Here is a 20,538-nt window from a genome sequence, read left to right as displayed (position 1 = left end):
TGTTCGTAGCAGCTGGATACCAAATACTTCACCATCTGCCAATCACCAAGAGCACCACGGGGCCAGACGACAGGTTTCTGTTCAACCTGCGGCTGCCCGTCAAGTGCCAGGAGCCTAGCCACTCTAAGGTGTTGACACCGCACTGGCCTTCCCCTCCACACCACCATGAAGAGCAGTTGCCAACAGCTGCCACCAGCACCACTTCCTGTTACGAGCCATCTGGAGGTGATTTTCGCTCCAGCTGGCTGCCAACCTCACCACCTTTAAATTACGAAGTGCACAAGGGGACCGGTGCCAGACCGAAGACTCCTGCCATCACCCCAGCTCCCTCTCAAGCACCAGGTGCTGGACCTTCTGCCAGTGGCGGACCTGCCCCTGATGTAGAGTGGCCACTCCCCGGTTCTGCCAGTGGCGGACCTGCCCCTGATGTAGAGTGGCCACTCCCCGGTTCTGCCAGTGGTGGACCTGCCCCTGATGTAGAGTGGCCACTCCCCGGTTCTGCCAGTGGCGGACCTGCCCCTGATGTAGAGTGGCCACTCCCCGGTTCTGCCAGTGGTGAACCTGCCCCTGATGTAGAGTGGCCACTCCCCGGTTCTGCCAGTGGCGGACCTGCCCCTGATGTAGAGTGGCCACTCCCCGGTTCTGCCAGTGGTGGACCTGCCCCTGATGTAGAGTGGCCACTCCCCGGTTCTGCCAGTGGTGGGCCTGCCCCTGATGTAGAGTGGCCACTCCCCGGTTCTGCCAGTGGTGGACCTGCCCCTGATGTAGAGTGGCCACTCCCTGGTTCTGCCAGTGGTGGACTTGCCCCTGATGTAGAGTGGCCACTCCCCGGTTCAGCCAGTGGTGGGCCTGCCCCTGATGTAGAGTGGCCACTCCCCGGTTCTGCCAGTGGTGGACCTGCCCTTGACGTAGAGTGGCCACTCCCCGGTTCTGCCAGTGGTGGGCCTGCCCCTGATGTAGAGTGGCCACTCCCCGGTTCTGCCAGTGGTGGGCCTGTTCCTGATGTAGAGTGGCCACTCCCCGGTTCTGCCAGTGGTGGGCCTGCCCCTGATGTAGAGTGGCCACTCCCCGGTTCTGCCAGTGGTGGACCTGCCCTTGATGTAGAGTGGCCACTCCCCGGTTCTGCCAGTGGTGGACCTGCCCTTGATGTAGAGTGGCCACTCCCCGGATCTGCCAGTGGTGGGCCTGCTCCTGATGTAGATGTAGAGTGGCCACTCCCCGGTTCTGCCAGTGGTGGGCCTGCCCCTGATGTAGAGTGGCCACTCCCCGGTTCTGCCAGTGGTGGACCTGTTCCTGATGTAGAGTGGCCACTCCCCGGTTCTGCCAGTGGTGGACCTGCCCTTGATGTAGAGTGGCCACTCCCCGGTTCTGCCAGTGGTGGGCCTGCCCCTGATGTAGAGTGGCCACTCCCCGGTTCTGCCAGTGGTGGGCCTGCACCTGATGTAGAGTGGCCACTCCCCGGTTCTGCCAGTGGTGGACCTGCCCCTGATGTAGAGTGGCCACTCCCCGGTTCTGCCAGTGGTGGACCTGCCCTTGATGTAGAGTGGCCACTCCCCGGTTCTGCCAGTGGTGGACCTGCCCTTGATGTAGAGTGGCCACTCCCCGGTTCTGGGATAATGTCACCTACTCTGAGGGGGCCACCCACAGCTGGATCCCACAGTCAACTGGAAGTGGGGGATGAGAAACTGGATCAAAATGAGACAGATCGCAACCTCAGCCTCCCTACCACCTCGACCTTGGGTCCCTCCACTGTTCAAGCAGTGGTTGCCCTTCGTGACCGGTTGCGGGAACACCAGCAGCAGTCACAGCAGGAGACGGAGCGGCTGCAAGAGCAACTCCAACATGAGAAAAAATCCACCAGCGATATTGCGATGATGCTCACGTGTATGACGGGACTTTTAAGCAATGACTGCCACACTCCCCCTTCCACCCCTGAACCCTCCAAACATGTGTTCACTTGCCAATCAGAGAAAATTTCAAGTGATATTCAAACCTTGTGTTAAGGTATGTTCAAAACAACTCTATTGATGAAAATGACAGACAAATTGTATTAGACAATTGGAGGCAAATGTGTGACATTGGTAATAAGCTAAGAAATGTTCCTGGACTTATATCGTACTGAAATAAATAATATATATTTTAATTGGACTAATAATATCATTCTGTATAATGATTACTGTAAATGCACAAATTAGCTAAGTTATCCACCCTTAGCTGGAACATTGCATCCCTCAAAAAAAGGTTCTCGGATTTACATCACAAAGTAACAACTGAACACATCGATATTGTATGTCTCCAGGAGTGCAGAGTTCCCGCAAGATCCTCACCCCCGAAATTGCCCTCATTTGTTTCTTACAACCTCAGATCCAGTAACTCTTGCATTCTATACATCAAACAATCCCTACCCCATCAACTTCTGCCAGAAAAACAAACTGCCGGTCAACAATATCATGGAGTGAGGATCTATGTGGGCAACTCTGTTCTCAATGTATTTAATCTATATGCTCCAGCAGGAAAGTTAAATAATATTGATCTTCCGGCCTGCGCTCAAGCAGAGCCCACCATCATTCTTGGTGACTACAATGCTAGACACAAGGACATTGGTGGCTCTCGCTTCAGTAACGGTAATGGGAATCAACTGCTGTCGCTACTAAATAGTCACCAAGATGTGCAGGTTGTGGGCGATCTTGAACTCTCGCATATTTGTGGAGGCATTCTAGACCTCTGTGTTGGTTTCAACGCCTGTCACGTCTGGTGCACATCATCTATTGTAACAGATTTGTTATTAGATCATCACCCTAGATTGACTACTCTATGTATCGGAAATACCATCCTGCCCGGTGGGACTTTTAAACGCAAACGGCTCAGTGTTCCTCCTGCTCGACGTGAAGACTTTGCTGCTCATGTGTCAGAGTGGTACAGCACTTATGATCCCTCCACAGTCCAGACATTTAATGACGGTCTAGTACAGAACATTCAGATGTTCACTGACCCTTTAGGTCGGACCTCCGCACCATCCAATAGTCGGAACGATATGAAAAATAATAAACACCATGCCTATTAAAATGACCCCAAACTGCGTACTTTGAAACGCACTGCCAGAAGAGTTGGACTTGAATATAGGGAAACACGAACACCAGCAATGCTCAAGTTCTTTCAGAAAGCCCTAGTCAAGGCGAGGGAGCACATGACAGAGCTCAGGCAAGATAACTGGGAAACTTTTGTTAATAGTCTTAACTCTCACCCCCCCCCCCCCTCTCTTAGCCAGGCATGGAAGGATATTAAAAGAATTATAGACGATACGATCGGCCAAGTGTCACACCCTTACTCTCTACACAGATCAAACGAGTTAGTCGATGCTTGGGCAACCACCTCTAGCTTCAATAATCTTACCCCAGACATACAGTTCAGATTAAATGCTGGTTACAGAGATCGAGAAAAGCTCGTTGACTTTATGCTCCTTAAGGGAGATGAATGCAACGTGCCATTTACTGAGTTTGAATTACTCGCGGCCCTAAACAAAGGCAAAGCCACATTCCCCGGTGAAGATGGTATCACTTATGACATATTGCGTCTGCTCTCTTTAGTACCAGGAAATCCCCTGCTTGAGCTGTATAATATGAGCTATGTTACTGGGGAACTGCCTATCTCTTGGACCAACAGTATAATCATTCCAAATTTCCAAGACAAATCAAGAGAATGCTTTCTATCCAATTTCCCTTACCAGCTGCATTTGCAAAACATTCGAGAGAATGGTCCTTAACCGTCTTCTCCATAGAATAAGAATCATGCTATCCCCCCAGATATATGGCTTCATGCATTGAAGGAGTTTCCATAATTGCATCACCACCTTTCTTACCCTGCACACTGAAAAGTCATTTACCACCTTCCTGGATCTCAGGTCTGCCTTTGATATTGCAAATCGACATGTTATCTTGAGTTAGCTTGCAAGAATGAATATTGGTGGACGGCTTCTTTGTTGGATCAGGGGTTACTTATCCAACAGGAAGTCATCTGTATTTTTCCAGAGGCATAGGAGTGTAACAGGAGACTTCGAACTAGGTACCCCACAGGGAGGTGTTCTCAGTCCTACCTTATATAATATCTTAATAAACACACTGTTAAACTTTGTATCGAGCAAACCCAAAGTCCACATCATTAGCTATGCTGATGATATAATGATACACACCACTGGGTATGCTAACACGCAGAACACTCTTAACTCTGTATTATACTCATGTCAGGACCTAGGTTTAGTTATCTCAGCAGAGAAAAAAAAATACTAAATCGGCGCCCACCCAGGCAGGGAGGAGCTGTTCGCAAGATGCAACTGTCTGATGGCTCCCAGCTTGACTATATAAACAGATTCAAATATCTTGGCCTTCAGGTGCCACTTTATGGTCCTGTTGTATTCAGACTCTGTCGTCAGTATAAAGAGAGGCTCCAAGCTCTCAAGACTGTTGCAGGTTATCACTCAGGCTATGGTGCCAATGTCAGAATTGTCAAAATGATGTACCATGCATACATCAGATCTTTAGTGGATTATGCTGCACCTGTGTTTGTTTTGATGCCTGAAAGAAAGCTTGTAGGGCTTGAAAAATTGCAGAACGAAGCCTTGAGGTGCCCTCGTACCACAAAGATACTTAACATGAGAAAGGAACTTAATATTCCGAGCGTTGTTGATCGTGTTACTGAAATTAACTGGCAAATTGGTTTAAAAACTCTAATTGGTTCTAACTCATCCTAACCCTTGCACAGAAGCACTCCAGAATTTCTTTATTGAAGGTCAGTATTGTTCCAGATGGATAACTAAAACTGGAACTAAACTCATAATATATCAGATTTATAATTTGTACCAAGAGAGACAACAACGGCACTTTCCTGCACCGTGGGAGATTACACCCTTTCCAATTTCAATCCCTCCTTTTCCACCCAAGAAACATGTTAGAGATCAGCCCAAGCTTCGTCTTAAGGCAAAGTTCAACGCCCTAAAGCCATATTGATGCTCTGTCCACAGAGCATTCTCTCTCTCAAATCATATACACTGATGGTTTCCTACACCGCACCACGGGTGCAGCTGGAAGTGTAGTTGTCCTGACAATGGGCGATGACTTATACTTTGAGTGGGGAGTCCGTATAAACAACTGGGCCTCTACCCTTCAGACCGAACTATTTGCCTCGTTCCTAGCACTGAAATGTGTACAAGTCTCCAAACTTGATGCATTAATTGTAAGTGACTCTTTATCATCTTTAAATGCTCTCAACTCTTTAAGACATAACTGTAACATGCTCGTGTCCGAAGCTAGACACAAATACAACAAACTTAATAAGGATGGTAACAGAGTCCATTTTATTTGGTCTCCATCCCATGTTGGCCTCCGAATGCATGATAGAGTTGATGAGTTAGCCAAAGAATCTGCCTTTAAAGGAGACGTTCAGTGTAACTTTGGATTGTCAATGAACAATTTTAGAGCAGCAGTACACCGAGAACTTCAACAAAATCTTGTAGATCTGAGGCATAGTGAAATCGAAACCAGTAATTCCATGTATCATCATACTATCATGCAAGAGAAGCCACACATCTATGGTTCATCCAATAAAATCAGCAGACTTCTAGATGTTACTACTGCTCGGTTTAGACTCGGTTAAAAGTATCTCTGGGAATTCTCATTATCTGCTGATGTAGACCTGACCAAATGTAAACTGTGTCAACAAAATTATTCGCACACCCTTCGTTACTATGTGATAAAGTGCGAAAAGATACGTGAATTCAGAGACAATTCTATAACAAATGTTCCAGCAATGTGTAAATATTTCATTCTAAATGTTCTGCTACTAGAAATTTTAGCCAAATATTCCCAGTTTGCTAACTGTAGGTAGTAATTAAATGATTGTAACCTATCCACCACTGCCCACTGGATGGGGGGCGGTGTGCAGGACAAACATATCAATTGTGACACTAGCTCTCCACATATGTCAGTTGCTTAATTTAGAAACTGTACTTGTGGTCGATCTCGAGCCCATTGATGATGTGACGACTTCTACTGAATTTTGTAACTAGCTCATCAAGATTGTAACTTGCTTAGTTAAATGAATTGGTGGGGTTCAGTCCCTGAGCCCATTATGTGTCTCTAACCCTTTCCACTACCACCATCAAGATGGGTATGGGGTGCATAATAAACGAACTAAACTAACTAAAATACACATATATAATAGAAACAAGTGAAGTAATAAAAAGGTTACTGTATTGAGACAGTAGGATCAAAATAATAATGCATTAAGTTGCAAATGAGGAAATGAACAATAAAAAAAATAGTTGGTTAAACAAGAAAGAAGGAAAAAAAATAATTTAAAATGATAAAATTAAAAACCTTTTGAAAGGAAAGGCAGAGCTATAGCACACTTTGGTTATTAGAAGAAACTATTAATCTTTATTAATCTTTGTTAAATTACCATTCAAGCTGTCAATGCAATCAATCAGAGCTACAGATGTGCTTTAATATACCTATTAATCTCCCTCATCTCATTTTTTCCCTTACAATGTACATGTTATCACTTTATAAATTTTGCTAGAATTTACATACTTAAAATAATATGTTAGATTAAGGACCTGCCCGAAATGCTGCGCGTAATAGTGGCTTTACAAAAATGTTAACACCATGCTATGTTTCCTCACAACCCCAATGTACCTTCTTGTATACATATAAATAAATAATAAATATATAATTTATAATCTGATTATTCGGCTGTTATCCCACATTCATCGAGGAAAGACCTGAGGTGTGCCTTAGTGGTTATTTCATAAGTTTTCCCAGCGTCAGTCTTCTTAGCTAGAATTTTACCATCTTGCACAAAACAATGTTTAATTGATCCAATGGAATTTTTATGGATTCCACGCAGTTCAAAGAAGAGACTTTGTGTGATCCTGGTCAGACATTCATTCACATAAACAGAGGTTTGACTAGAGACTACACCTTTGCTAAGGTCTTACTTGCAGGAGCAGCTATCTAATTTCACACGAATTTTTTTGTTATTTTCACCAGATGATTTTGTACCACTCTATAAGCTAATTTGATGATTTTTGCTTGAATTGAATACTTCATCTTATTATGCAATTATCGGATCAGGATGGCAGCACAGTCTTTTCCGTCGGTTTCTTGGGGAAATCATTATCTCATTATCACATTATCTCATGTGAGGAGATAATGACAGAATCAAAGAGCTTATGTTGGTCTGATTCCTCTTGGGTAAAAGTGTGTTGCTGTTGTAAGGGGTTAAGATGGTTCTCAAACTTTTGTAACATTTCTTCCTGTTTTCTAGTGGTTTCTGCTGGTTGAAAGTTAGTTACTGTGTTCTTAAGAGAGCTTAATTCCAGTTCGAGGAGGCCGACTCTGGTAGACAGATCTTGATTATTCTTGAGCATGACTATAGCTTCACCTTGTAGGTTCATTATTATGGCTGACTGCTCTTCGATTTGGTCATCATGTATCTGGGTTAATAACTTGAGTTATGGGTTATCAGGGAAGCGCTTGAAGTCGGAACAAGTTGCGGCAGCTCGTTTAAGTTGCTCCATATGGTTACATAATTGTTGCATGGTCCGTGTCGGAGACGCTGATGACGTCGCTCCACCCAGCTGTGATGGTTTGTTTTTGTTGTCAAGGGGAAGAGTCGGGGAGACAACCGCACTATTCCTGTTGCTGGCCTAGCTAGTTGGGTTATTCCTGATAGGTGTGCTATCTTTCTTAGTGGCCTTACTGGGCTTGGTGTTGGTTATCTTCTTGAGATCTTGAGGTTATCTTGAGAAGATTTCGGGGCTTTAGTGTCCCTGCGGCCTGGTCCTCGACCAGGCCTACACCCCCAGGAAGCAGCCCGTGACAGCTGACTAACACCCAGGTACCTATTTTACTGCTAGGTAACAAGGGCATAGGATGAAAGAAACTCTGCCCATTATTTCTCGCCGGCGCCCAGGATCGAACCCGGGACCACAAGTCCAGCGTGCTGTCCGCTCGGCACACCGGCTACCATGGTATGCATGGTAGCAGGATAAATGTAGGCAGGTAAATGGGGAAGACTCGTCGATGTGGTAATAATGCTAGTTTCCTCAACTGTATGAGTTCCTGCTTCCTCATACCCTTAATCACTAGACCTACTAGAATCACTGATAGTACTGCCACAGCTCTTGATAACATCTGGACTAACATAACCTCTCCACTTACTTCAGAGATAATCATTGACAGAACCACAGACCATTACCCCACATTTCTCCTAACCAACATTAACAAACCACCTCTAGATACCAGGAAGATAAGTTTTAGGCTGCACAATGAAACTTCTATAGGCAATTTTATTGCTGCTGATGCAGCAATAAAATTTTATCTCATTTTATTGCTGAACTAGGAGACCGAATTAGGTAACATAGAGAACATCAACCTAGCAGTGCAAACATTTCTTCAGAAAACTCTCAGTCTTTATAACACCCACTGTCCTATGCTAATGAAACAAGTCACAGCTAAAAGGCTAAACAATCCATGGTTTACAAAGGGAATACTTAAATCTATTAATAAAAAACATGACCTTGAGAAGAAGTATAGGTTAGGAGTCGTCTCCAAAGAATTTTCAAAGATTTACTCATCAATGCTGTCTAAAATAATTAGGAGAGCCAAAATAAAATACTACGAAAATAAATTCACCCAAATTAAGGGCAACATTAAAAAAAAAGGAACACTATTTGCAATATATTGTGTTCAATTTTTTTTTTAAATAAAAAACCAATACTCCTATCCAATAACAACGGTTTGCTTTCAGCCTCTGATACTGCTATTGAATTCAATAGGTTCTTCTCATTCATTGAGACATCCCTTTCTAATGATATTCCATCCTCCCGAGTAGTGTAGTAGTGTAAAGTGCGACTAGAACCGCGCGCACCATCTGCCCAGGTGGCTCTATAGAGTCAGCTGGGCAGGTGGTGTGCAGGTGTCTAGTCGCACAGGGTTTTGGGGGAGGATTTTTCCGGAAGTTTGGCGCGTGTCGGACGCGTGTGAGCGTCCGGTGTTAGGGTATGTGGTCAGGAAAGATGAGAGGTCATGTTGTTGGGTGCCAGGTGGTGCGCGTCGTCGTAGTCGCAGCCCGTCGCTCTAGTCACAAAGGGTTTGGGGGGAATTTCCCGGATGTTATGACGCGTGGCATCCGGCCAGGCGTCACTTGAGAGAGTGTCATGTTGGGGTTGGAAGCTAAGTGGTTGGTATGCAGTCATGTAGGGAGGAAGAGGAGGAGTGTAGGTTATGTTGTGAAGGGAGGGGGGAGCCCCAATACCTGAGAGGATATCAATGACGTCCATTAGTTCTCCCCCTACATGGGCAGGAAGTGTTGAGGAGAGCGTGAGAGACCAGGGCCTTAAGATTGGAGGGGGAGAAGAAGAGGAAAGGGAGGTAACAGCTGGCAGTGGGTTTGTGTGTGAAAGTAGACATTATTTTTTCTTAAAGAATGACAGTTTTATGTACCCTCCCTGGTTCCAGAGCGCTAAGGATATGTGGGCTATACCTACCACATAGCTATGAGGAGTGACACCACATGTCCACATGGGTTACCTCTTCAAAGGCTGAGGCCTAACTGTTGCGAATGTCATCATCAACCTCTAACATAGTCAGTCAGTCATGCCCCCCCCACTCCCCCCCCCTCCATCCACATAGCAGGACATACCACATACCAACACCACCACCACCACACTGCTAAGAGTGACAGCAATACGGCATACCATACTCTCTCCTGACACAGCTCACACGGCACATAGCATTGAGTGTGACAATGTTCTTTCTCAAAGGTGAGCCATGAGCGCAACATACAAATTCCAAAATGCAGGCCTGGGAGTTTGACACACATTGATTAACAAGCTATCTGATTATTTATACATCTCTCTCTCTACATTATATGCGGGGTTACATAGTGTGTCAAGAACTACCTACGTGATGCTAAACAGTCCAATCTCACACAAGGCAGTCATATGGGCAGTAAAGGCTTGCAGAGACGCATAAAGGAGTCCAGGACTGAACCCCAACAATTCATTTTTAGCTAAGCAAGTTACAATCATGACGAGCTAGTTACAAATTTCAATATAAGTCAACACATCGTCACGGAGACGCGATCTCTACCTACAAATTGTTCTTGTTAACTGTGATCATTGAAATGTATGCATGTTTACTCAATCTCCATCACCTCTTCTTCCTACAGCCATTACTGTTGTGCGGAGCTATCTCGTTAAGGTCTAACCTTCGCGGCAGTTTGAGACGTTGTGAGATTGACAAGGTAATGGGACGGCCTTACCCTCTCCCCATCCACCCACACCAAACCCCTACCCCTACCACCCCCTCCATGCCCAAACCATCAAGTATCACTGCACCCTTCCCAGGCCAGATGTTCTGTGCTAAGCCTTAGTATCATCATTCTTTGCTCAAATAGCATTTTTTTTAAGAATATCCAGTCATAAGCTGGTCTTCAATCTTATTATTATAACAAATCATAATTTGTTGTAAACACAACTGCGTGGGATATACATAGCAGTCAGTGGTTTCTCTCTCTCTCTCTCCAGATCATTTAATAGTTGGGGAAAGTAACATCATTTCCTTTCTCCTGCTGCCGCTGTTCACGTATCTTTCTCCATTTCACTTAGACTGACGGCACACCAGAGGATTGACGACTAATGTCAATTTTCGAGCCCCCCATCACTCACACCCTTATAACCTTGTAAGGTAACACGACCAACATGATGACATCGTTCTTTGCTCAAATATCATTAATGTAACGTGGACAATATACTAACTTCGTTCTTTGCCCAAATAACATTTTAAGAGTAACGAGCAACTTTCTGTCCGATGTAAACCATGTTTAGCCATTACATCCAAACACAATAAAATATTACCACAAGCTTGTTTAGTTCTTGTATCACATAACGTAACGTAGCGTTTATTCAACAACTGATAGACATAGCATAATATAGCTTCATATTCACTGTGGTAAAACAAACATACACATCATGGTCAGTCCTCGCTATACTTCAAACGCAATGTTCCACACATACAAATTCCAAGCAAAGTAAACATATATACGACAATATGGAAAAACACAGTCTTGATACTATTATTAAATTGACTTGTTCATTATCCCCGAGTTCAAGGCTGTCTCTCTTAAGACCTACATCATCCAATGTAAACACCAATCGATGAGAATAAGACCGGGTGAGTCGATAGTGAAATAGCTCTGGACTATGGCTATTTTCAGTTCTTGTAACACAGTCAATGTAGCGTAATGGGAAAACAGTCTTTCTACTGCCTACATAAGTAGTGTTTGAAAATGTATGCAAGTCTAGACAATCTCCTATAGCCCTTACATTCTAAACACAAATAAAATATTAGCACACGCTTGCATCGCATTATATCATCATTAAGTAACGTGGAGATCAACTTTCTGGCTGTTGTCCGAATATCATTATTGAAATGTGAACCCCATTTATCCAAACACAATATCTCTATTACATCTCATAGCATATGAATATTACGGTATACCAGTTTTAACCCTCTATAACACAATGTAACGTAACGTAACGTAACGCAAATCAACTTTCTACAGACCAAATATCGTTTTTAAATGAAAGTATGACTTAGCCCATCTTCATTACATCTCTCACCATATAAAATATTGGCGTCTACCAGTTTTAGCCCTCTTTAACACAATGTAACGCAAAGTAACGTAACGCAAATCAACTTTTTGCAGTCCAAAATGTCATTTTGAAACGGAAAGTGAGGGTTAGCCCATCTCCATTACATCTCTTACCATATAAATAATTGGTGTCTACCAGTTTTAGACCCTGTAACACATTGTAACGTAACGAGGAAATCATCATCATCATCATCATATTTCTACAGACCAAATATCGTTTTTAAATGAAAGTATGACTTAGTCCATCTTCATTACATGTCTCACTATATAAAATGTTGGCGTCTACCAGTTTTAGCCCTCTGTAACACAATGTAACAAATCGTAACGTAACGCAAATCAACTTTTTGCAGTCCAAAATGTCATTTTTAAATGAAAGTATGAGTTAGTCCATCTCTTACCATATAAATATTGGCCTCTACCCCTTTTAGCCCTCTGTAACACAATGTAACACAACGTAACATAACGCAAATCAACTTTTCCAATCCAAAATGTCATTTTAAATGAAAGTATGACTTAGCCCATCTCCATTACATCTCTTACCATATAAATATTGACCTCTACCAGTTTTAGCCCTCTAACACAATGTAACGTAACGTAACGTAACGCAAATCAACTTTTGCAGCCAAAAATGACATTTTAAAATAAAAGTACGACTTAGTCCATCTCCATTACATCTCCTTCCATATGAATATTATGGACTACCAGTTTTAGCCCTCTGTAACACAATGTAACGTAACGGGGAAAATCAACTTTGTCGGATGACCGAATAACATTATTGAAAATGACATCCATGTTTAGCCATTACATCCAAACACAAGAAAAATATTACCGCATTTCTTGAGAAACTTATATGTGGAGATCATATCTCCAGAGTCCACACAATAAGCCACACATCACACATCTTCTGTTTTCAAATCGCAGCTCGCATCTAATTTAATGTTATTTTTTGGAGAAACTATGTTTTGAGAATATGCTCAATGTCGCAATTACTATTCGTATCATCAAACTCCTTTCAGTCAACAAAATACACATTTCATATCGCGTGTGTAGATTAGAGAGAGAAGGCAAACATAGCTTGCAGCTAGTCAAAACTTATCATAACAGATATGATTTCACAGAGTTTTCAACCTTTGCCAGTTTTTCAATGTTTTCTCTTCACTCCTGCTAAGTGAGTCAGACAAAAATGTGACATTTCATTTCATTATTAGCCATGCAATATGCTATTAGCTAGATAGTCAAAACATATAACAAGCATTATTTCACAGGAATTTTTTCTAGCAAATATGCTTCCTTTAAGCAGTTCAACACATCAAACACCAGCAGCCCGGGAAATTCCCTTTAGTCAATAATCATCCTTTACAGTATTTCTTGACTAAAATAGCACTCCAAAAACATAAGTGGTCATTTTTATTCTCACTGTCGCACTATAGTCAATAATTTGTTTCGCAGAGTGACAAGTTATGCGTAGTGTCGAGATTTCACGGTGTGCATAGTTTAAGAGAGTTCACATTGTATTAATTACGGTCATGGATATCTTATGTTATGTTTATGAAGATCATCACTTCTTATTTTTATCATTTTCTTGCCCCACAGCTTTGCAGTCTTCTCATATTCTTTTCAAATAAAGTTTGCTTACTGTTTTCCAGTAGATCGGCTTCACATTACATATATTAATCAATTTTCAAATTCAGTTCAGTTTCTTTTCAATATCGCAGCTTTGTTGTCCCCCCGCCCCTATCTAGTTCAAGACCTCTTATTATCAATGACATTAATACGGATATCATCAACCATGTATTGGATGTCTCAGACATTCAGTTAACAACGTAGTAAGTGTTTAATGAACTTGAGAATCACTTCATATGCGCTCATTTTAGTTTAGTTTAAAGTTTTCCATCTTGAATTAATACTACTATTGGATAGCTCAGACATTCACTTAACATCTCAGTAAGTGAAAATCTTTTCATGTGAGCTCATTTTTAGTTTAGGATAAGGTTTTTCCATCGTGAAATACTATTATCAGTAACCAGGTATTGGATGACACTACCATTCAGTTTACAACTCAGTAACTGTTTACTGAACATTGTTATCCATCCATGCAACCTCATTTTTTAGTTTTAAGTTTCTACTTCGTAAAAAATAAAATATTACTATCACCAGCCATGTATCGGGTGGTTCAACCATTCAGTTTACAACTCAGTAACTGTTTACTGAACATAGACATCCCTCCATGCGAGCTCATTTTTTAGTTTAAAGTTTCTCCATCGTAAAAAATAAAATATTACTATCTCAAACCATGTATTGAGTGGGTCAACCATCCAGTTTACAACTCAGTAACAGTTTACTGAACATAGATATCCCTCCATGTGACCTCATTTTTTAGTTTAAAGTTTCCCCATCGTAAATAAAAAATAAAATATTACTATCACAAACCTTCTATTGGCCAGCTCCGGCATTCAGTTTACAACTCAGTAAGTGTTTACTGAATGCAAAATCGCTAAATGTGTGGTCATTTAGTTTAAAGTTTCTCAATCTTAAAATATTACTATAATCATCAACCACGCATTGGCCGGGTTAGTCTTTCAGTTTACAACTCAGTAAGTGTTTACTGAATGCAAAATCGCTACATGTGTGGTCATTTAGTTTAAAGTTTCTCAATCTTTAAATATTACTAACATCATCAACCATGCATTGGCTGGCTTAGTCTTTCAGTTTACATCTCAGTGAGTGTTAACTGAATGTGGAAATTATCACATGTGAGCATTTAGTTTAGTTTTAAGTTTCAATTAAATACTATCATCAACACCGTATTGGGCTGTCGGGCATTCAGTTATCCACTCGGTGAGTGTTTACTGAACGTCAAAATCATTTCCTGTGTACCCATTTTTTACTTGAACCCGTCTCCACTCCAGTCAGGACCTGCGGTCCTGACTCGGACCGCAGGTCCGGTTTGAAGTGGAGACGGGTTCAAGTAAAAAATGGGCACACAGGAAATGATTTCGACGTTCAGTAAACACTCACCGAGTGGATAACTGAATGCTCGACAGCCCAATACGGTGTTGATGATAGTATTTAATTGAAACTTAAAACTAAACTAAATGCTCACACGTGATAATTTCCACATTCAGTTAACACTCACTGAGATGTAAACTGAAAGACTAAGCCAGCCAATGCATGGTTGATGATGTTAGTAATATTTAAAGATTGAGAAACTTTAAACTAAATGACCACACATGTAGCGATTTTGCATTCAGTAAACACTTACTGAGTTGTAAACTGCATGCCGGAGCTGGCCAATACAAGGTTTGTGATAGTAATATTTTATTTTTTATTTACGATGGAGAAACTTAAAACTAAAAAATGAGGTCACATGGAGGGATATCTATGTTCAGTAAACTGTTACTGAGTTGTAAACTGGATGGTTGACCCACTCAATACATGGTTTGAGATAGTAATGTTGACCAGACCACACACTAGAAATTGAAGGGACGACGACGTTTCGACTTGAGAATGGTCCAGGACGGACCGAAACGTCGTCGTCCCTTCAATTTCTAGTGTGTGGTCTGGTCAACATACTTCAGCCACGTTATTGTGACTCATCGCCTGCATTGAGATAGTAATATTTTATTTTTTACGATGGAGAAACTTTAAACTAAAAAATGAGCTCGCATGGAGGGATGTCTATGTTCAGTAAACAGTTACTGAGTTGTAAACTGAATGGTTGAACCACCCGATACATGGCTGGTGATAGTAATATTTTATTTTTTACGAAGTAGAAACTTAAAACTAAAAAATGAGGTTGCATGGATGGATAACAATGTTCAGTAAACAGTTACTGAGTTGTAAACTGAATGGTAGTGTCATCCAATACCTGGTTACTGATAATAGTATTTCACGATGGAAAAACCTTATCCTAAACTAAAAATGAGCTCACATGAAAAGATTTTCACTTACTGAGATGTTAAGTGAATGTCTGAGCTATCCAATAGTAGTATTAATTCAAGATGGAAAACTTTAAACTAAACTAAAATGAGCGCATATGAAGTGATTCTCAAGTTCATTAAACACTTACTACGTTGTTAACTGAATGTCTGAGACATCCAATACATGGTTGATGATATCCGTATTAATGACATTGATAATAAGAGGTCTTGAACTAGATAGGGGCGGGGGGACAACAAAGCTGCGATATTGAAAAGAAACTGAACTGAATTTGAAAATTGATTAATATATGTAATGTGAAGCCGATCTACTGGAAAACAGTAAGCAAACTTTATTTGAAAAGAATATGAGAAGACTGCAAAGCTGGGGGGCAAGAAAATGATAAAAATAAGAAGTGATGATCTTCATAAACATAACATAAGATATCCATGACCGTAATTAATACAGTGTGAACTCTCTTAAACTATGCACACCGTGAAATCTCGACACTATGCATAACTTGTCACTCTGCGAAACAAATTATTGACTATAGTGCGACAGTGAGAATAAAAATGACCACTTATGTTTTTGGAGTGCTATTTTAGTCAAGAAATACTGTAAAGGATGATTATTGACTAAAGGGAATTTCCCGGGCTGCTGGTGTTTGATGTGTTGAACTGCTTAAAGGAAGCATATTTGCTAGAAAAAATTCCTGTGAAATAATGCTTGTTATATGTTTTGACTATCTAGCTAATAGCATATTGCATGGCTAATAATGAAATGAAATGTCACATTTTTGTCTGACTCACTTAGCAGGAGTGAAGAGAAAACATTGAAAAACTGGCAAAGGTTGAAAACTCTGTGAAATCATATCTGTTATGATAAGTTTTGACTAGCTGCAAGCTATGTTTGCCTTCTCTCTCTAATCTACACACGCGATATGAAATGTGAATTTGTTGACTGAAAGGAGTTTGATGATACGAATAGTAATTGCCGACATTGAGCATATTCTCAAAAACATAGTTTCTGCAAAAAAAAAAAATAACATTAAATTAGATGCGAGCTGCGATTTGAAAACAGAAGATGTGTGATGTGTGGCTTATTGTGTGGACTCTGGAGATATGATCTCCACATATAAGTTTCTCAAGAAAAGCGGTAATATTTTTCTTGTGTTTGGATGTAATGGCTAAACATGGATGTCATTTTCAATAATGTTATTCGGTCATCCAACAAAGTTGATTTTCCCCGTTACGTTACATTGTGTTACAGAGGGCTAAAACTGGTAGTCCGTAATATTCATATGGAAGGAGATGTAATGGAGATGGACTAAGTCGTACTTTTATTTTAAAATGTCATTTTTGGCTGCAAAAGTTGATTTGCGTTACGTTACGTTACGTTACATTGTGTTAGAGGGCTAAAACTGGTAGAGGTCAATATTTATATGGTAAGAGATGTAATGGAGATGGGCTAAGTCATACTTTCATTTAAAATGACATTTTGGATTGGAAAAGTTGATTTGCGTTACGTTACGTTGTGTTACATTGTGTTACAGAGGGCTAAAAGGGGTAGAGGCCAATATTTATATGGTAAGAGATGGACTAAGTCATACTTTCATTTAAAAATGACATTTTGGACTGCAAAAAGTTGATTTGCGTTACGTTACGTTGCGTTACATTGTGTTACAGAGGGCTAAAACTGGTAGACGCCAACATTTTATATAGTGAGACATGTAATGAAGATGGACTAAGTCATACTTTCATTTAAAAACGATATTTGGTCTGTAGAAATATGATGATGATGATGACGATTTCCTCGTTACGTTACAATGTGTTACAGGGTCTAAAACTGGTAGACACCAATTATTTATATGGTAAGAGATGTAATGGAGATGGGCTAACCCTCACTTTCTGTTTCAAAATGACATTTTGGACTGCAAAAAGTTGATTTGCGTTACGTTACTTTGCGTTACATTGTGTTAAAGAGGGCTAAAACTGGTAGACGCCAATATTTTATATGGTGAGAGATGTAATGAAGATGGGCTAAGTCATACTTTCATTTAAAAACGATATTTGGTCTGTAGAAAGTTGATTTGCGTTACGTTACGTTACGTTACATTGTGTTATAGACGGTTAAAACTGGTATACCGTAATATTCATATGCTATGAGATGTAATAGAGATATTGTGTTTGGCTAAATGGGGTTCACATTTCAATAATGATATTCGGACAACAGCCAGAAAGTTGATCTCCACGTCACTTAATGATGATATAATGCGATGCAAGCGTGTGCTAATATTTTATTTGTGTTTAGAATGTAAGGGCTATAAGAGATTGTCTAGACTTGCATACATTTTCAAACGCTATTTATGTAGGCAGTAGAAAGACTGTTTTCCCATTACGCTACATTGACTGTGTTACAAGAACTGAAAATAGCCATAGTCCAGAGCTATTTCACTATCGACTCACCCGGTCGTATTCTCATCGATTGGTGTTTACATTGGATGATGTAGGTCTTAAGAGAGTGTGTGTTGAACTCGTGGATAATGAACTAGTCAATTTAATAATAGTATCAAGACTGTGTTTTTCCATATTGTCGTATATATGTTTACTTTGCTTGGAATTTGTATGTGTGGAACATTGCGTTTGAAGTATAGCGAGGACTGACCATGATGTGTATGTTTGTTTTACCACAGTGAATATGAAGCTATATTATGCTATGTCTATCAGTTGTTGAATAAACGCTACGTTACGTTATGTGATACAAGAACTAAACAAGCTTGTGGTAATATTTTATTGTGTTTGGATGTAATGGCTAAACATGGTTTACATCGGACAGAAAGTTGCTCGTTACTCTTAAAATGTTATTTGGGCAAAGAACGAAGTTAGTATATTGTCCACGTTACATTAATGATATTTGAGCAAAGAACGATGTCATCATGTTGGTCGCGTTACCTTACAAGGTTATAAGGGTGTGAGTGATGGGGGGCTCGAAAATTGACATTAGTCGTCAATCCTCTGGTGTGCCGTCAGTCTAAGTGAAATGGAGAAAGATACGTGAACAGTCGCAGCAGGAGAAAGGAAATGATGTTACTTTCCCCAACTATTAAATGATCTGGAGAGAGAGAGAGAGAGAGAGAGAGAGAGAGAGAGAGAGAGAGAGAGAGAGAGAGAGAGAGAGAGAGAGAGAGAGAGAGAGAGAGAGAGAGAGAGAGAGAGAGAGAGAGAGAGAGAGAGAGAGAGAGAGAGAGAGAGAGAGAGAGAGAGAGAGAGAGAGAGAGAGAGAGAGAGAGAGAGAAACCACTGACTGCTATGTATATCCCACGCAGTTGTGTTTACAACAAATTATGATTTGTTATAATAATAAGATTGAAGACCAGCTTATGACTGGATATTCTTAAAAAAAATGCTATTTGAGCAAAGAATGATGATACTAAGGCTTAGCACAGAACATCTGGTCTGGGAAGGGTGCAGTGATACTTGATGGTTTGGGCATGGAGGGGGTGGTAGGGGTAGGGGTTTGGTGTGGGTGGATGGGGAGAGGGTAAGGCCGTCCCATTACCTTGTCAATCTCACAACGTCTCAAACTGCCGCGAAGGTAAGACCTTAACGAGATAGCTCCGCACAACAGTAATGGCTGTAGGAAGAAGAGGTGATGGAGATTGAGTAAACATGCATACATTTCAATGATCACAGTTAACAAGAACAATTTGTAGGTAGAGATCGCGTCTCCGTGACGATGTGTTGACTTATATTGAAATTTGTAACTAGCTCGTCATGATTGTAACTTGCTTAGCTAAAAATGAATTGTTGGGGTTCAGTCCTGGACTCCTTTATGCGTCTCTGCAAGCCTTTACTGCCCATATGACTGCCTTGTGTGAGATTGGACTGTTTAGCATCACGTAGGTAGTTCTTGACACACTATGTAACCCCGCATATAATATAGAGAGAGAGATGTATAAATAATCAGATAGCTTGTTAATCAATGTGTGTCAAACTCCCAGGCCTGCATTTTGGAATTTGTATGTTGCGCTCATGGCTCACCTTTGAGAAAGAACATTGTCACACTCAATGCTATGTGCCGTGTGAGCTGTGTCAGGAGAGAGTATGGTATGCCGTATTGCTGTCACTCCCAGCAGTGTGGTGGTGGTGGTGTTGGTATGTGGTATGTCCTGCTATGTGGATGGAGGGGGGGAGTGGGGGGGGGGGCATGACTGACTGACAATGTTAGAGGTTGATGATGACATTCGCAACAGTTAGGCCTCAGCCTTTGAAGAGGTAACCCATGTGGACATGTGGTGTCACTCCTCATAGCTATGTGGTAGGTATAGCCCACATATCCTTAGCGCTCTGGAACCAGGGAGGGTACATAAAACTGTCATTCTTTAAGAAAAAATAATGTCTACTTTCACACACAAACCCACTGCCAGCTGTTACCTCCCTTTCCTCTCCTTCTCCCCCTCCAATCTTAAGGCCCTGGTCTCTCACGCTCCCCTCAACACTTCCTGCCCATGTAGGGGGAGAACTAATGGACGTCATTGATATCCTCTCAGGTATTGGGGCTCCCCCCTCCCTTCACAACATAATCTACACTCCTCCTCTTCCTCCCTACATGACTGCATACCAACCACTTAGCTTCCAACTCCAACATGACACTCTCAAGTGACGCCTGGCCGGATGCCACGCGTCATAACATCCGGGAATTTACCCCCAAACCCTTTGTGACTAGAGCGACGCGCTGCGACTACGACGACGCGCACCACCTGGCACCCAACAACATGACCTCTCATCTTTCCTGACCACATACCCTAACACCGGACGCTCACACGCGTCCGACACGCGCCAAACTTCCGGGAAAATCCCCCCCAAAACCCTGTTCGACTAGACACCTGCGCACCACCTGCCCAGCTGA

The sequence above is a fragment of the Procambarus clarkii genome, chromosome 32, assembly GCF_040958095.1.
Source record: "Procambarus clarkii isolate CNS0578487 chromosome 32, FALCON_Pclarkii_2.0, whole genome shotgun sequence".
NCBI lineage: Eukaryota > Metazoa > Arthropoda > Malacostraca > Decapoda > Cambaridae > Procambarus > Procambarus clarkii.
This window is presented reverse-complemented; position numbering follows the sequence as displayed.